The 3043-nt window shown below is 40.6% G+C and overlaps 1 long non-coding RNA gene across 1 annotated transcript; it reads right to left on the bottom strand.

Moving 5' to 3' along the window:
- Positions 1-414: 414 nt before the first annotated feature.
- LOC121412489 lies at positions 415-1793 on the bottom strand. Its single transcript, XR_005969610.1, has 2 exons — positions 1485-1793; positions 415-495 (listed from the first exon to the last, which is right to left on the bottom strand). It is a non-coding gene; the product is annotated as an uncharacterized LOC121412489 (long non-coding RNA).
- Positions 1794-3043: the final 1250 nt, after the last annotated feature.

The following is a 3043-nucleotide window of genomic DNA, read 5'->3' as shown; positions in this document are numbered from 1 at the left end:
GAGTGATGATAACTTATGCCTGCCCCCACCCCCTCCCTCCACTCCTATAGTCAATCTTGGTAGCAGAGACACCGAGAAGATGATTGATAAAAAAGGGGCTGGGACCCGCAGAAAAGAAATCAGTAATCTTGAAAACTTATAGTAGGATCCTCATATTTTATAGAATTATAATTATGATAAAAGGTAAAATTCTACGATAAACAACAGGAATTAATATTAGAAAATAAGGTTATTTAAGAGAGTGGGAATAGGCGTTATTACATTTGTGGGCGATTATTAAATTTGTGGGTGTAACAGCCCCCCCCCCAAAAAAAAAAAATATTGGATATACCCCTATTTGAAGTACTCTAATTATGATAATCAATGCCTCTATTCATGCACAATTGCACATTTATTTATTTCTTCTTTTTGTTGTTTGTTTGATACCACTGTTAGTGTTGGTATCCTGGTGCACACCCTCGGAATTTTCAGGTTTGTCCTGTTTCTGGGCAGAATCTGTATAATAAAACAAAAGGTATTTGTTAATAAAACAGGAAACAATTATTTAAGAACACTTCACAACACACATTTTGTTTTTTAAATTGGTATGAGGGGGGGGGGGGGTGGAGTGACTGGCAAATTAATCATGTCAATGACAATGTCAGGACTTGACGGTGACTCGTTTAAATATAGTTTTCAGCATTTTCTAGTCATTATTGTAGCATTAATAACAGTGTGCAAATTTTAATACTGCTTTAATTAAACGCTATATGTGGCACTGGTCATGATCAGCATACATGTAAGTTACTTGCTTCATTCATGAATCGTGTTTGTCATGTCTTGTTTGTTTTTCTGCATCCACGACCACGGTTAGCCAGGCGGCTTCTAGAGAGTAAAAATCATTTACTGACGTAAGGTTACTCTCAATGAAGCCAGGTATTCTTATATATTTATGTGCGTGTAGGCTGCCGAAACCTGAAAATTTTGCCCCCGAGATTTCTACTTTCCCTCTAATCTAAAAGATCTAACCCTAAGTCATGTACATGGAATAAAACTTCATTCCCGACATTTCTGCGCCATAAATTTTATTTTCAAACAAGAATTCATAAAAACATGAGAAAAATATGACAAGACGGAAGAGACTTGTCCGATGTTTACGCCGCCATCTTGTTTCCTATTTGTTATTCGCCAATGTTCATGATGTTAGACTTAGCTCGGGGGCGAAAGTTTCAGGTTTTGGCAGACTACAGCCTTACATGCACGTAAATATATAAGAATACCTGGCTTCATTGAGAGTAACCTTCGTTCCGTCAGTAAATTATTTTTACTCTCTAGAACTAGAAGCCGCCTGGCTACCCACGCCCACGGTCAAATCATGTGTATCTATAATCTAGTCATAGCTCATCAACTCACTGCCGTTTCTATTTTGATCATACGTTACATCATTTTTTTGTCCCTCCCTGTTGACTTCATTAAGAAACGCATAATGAACAAAGTTCACCTACCACTACCAATTTTTTGTTCTGCTGCCTGCATGACACACATGTCACAAATCCAATTCTCTTAGTCGTACTCGTTTGCAAACGGATCGACGCTCGAGCTGGCCGCTGAGGTTGAGCCTGCGGTGTCTGCTGCTGGGCCGAAAACGCATTCCCGATGATACCATTGCTGCGTGCAATCTGCCGATGAGCATTGTAACAATTCTGCTTCTGTTATAGGTGACCCACAAACACATGTGACACGTTGAACTTCTTTTTCGGTTGGAATAAACTCTAATTCTTCATCTGAATCCGCCATACTACTACAACACTTGATCTACAGCTCAAAAATTCTTCAGTATATAATTGTAAGTGTGGATGAATGAGCGTTCGCTGCGATCGTCCTGCCTGCAAGAAAACCTCCTTATTACGCTCACAATGAGCTCTACATACATCAGCGAAACGCGGAAGTGCGACCTTACGGCATATCACTTCCGGAGCGCGCTGTGACTGGCAGTTATATTACTCGATCACCTGTCGCGGAATAACCTTCAGCGCTAGATCTGATCGAGTTAGCCGTCCCAAGAGGGCTCGTCGGTAGTCGTCTTAGACCAAAAGCGGACACCCGAGCAACGTCCATGTGTTAGTAGGTCCATGGTATAAGCGAAAAAAATCATAAGCATAAAACAAAGTCATAATTACATAAATTACAATTGTTTGGACAATAAAAGGCCTAGGCATAGGCCTATACAAACTATAACAGTCCCGTTGAGTAAACAAATTCAATTGCAAATTTTACACTTCTAACATGCAGGGGCCGCGGAACCGAGTTGGCGTCATCACATCAGCCCCCCCCCCCCTTCCAAAACCGTGTACAAATACGTAAAATTGACCATAATATTGTCATTATGATTGTGATTTTTAGCCAATGATTGTCAGCCCCCCCCCAACAAGTTGTCTCAGCTAGCCACCCCCCCCCCCTTGAAAAACGTTCTGCGGCCCCTGGTACTTTGATTGTTGCAAAAATTTCAATTGAATCATTCATTTTGGTCTTATCATGGACCTAATAGGTCCATGGTTACAGATAAGCTACAAACCCATAAACATGCAAAAATAATAAAAAACAAAGTCATCATTACAAAAAAGTTCTGTTTGTTTTACATAAATTTACAGTTGCTATACTAAAAAAATAATCATTACCGTTTGTAACAATTTTGCAGAATAATACTCGAGAGCAAACCAAAGAACTCACATTCCGCACCCGCCCCCCCCCCCCTTCATCAGTTTGAGTATTGCCAAAAATAGAGAGTAGAAAACGAAACATGGAGCAGCGACACGGTATTAGAAAGAGCATTGACCTGCAGTGTACATAGGTTATGCACGGAGGGAATTCGAACATGCAGGCATGCTACGTAATAAATCCAAATGGTGTTGGGATTTCTATAAATAGTCACACAGACACACTAGACTGGCCTTTGACCTCTGCGACCACATGACCGTATCATAACACAATCAGCGCTCACTATCAGTGCGAGGACATGGCGGCAGTGGAAATGTGGGGATTCTTTGTTAACACAGACACGCTG

This window comes from Lytechinus variegatus, chromosome 4 (assembly GCF_018143015.1).
Source record: "Lytechinus variegatus isolate NC3 chromosome 4, Lvar_3.0, whole genome shotgun sequence".
Taxonomy (NCBI): Eukaryota; Metazoa; Echinodermata; class Echinoidea; order Temnopleuroida; family Toxopneustidae; genus Lytechinus; species Lytechinus variegatus.
This window is presented reverse-complemented; position numbering and strand designations above follow the sequence as displayed.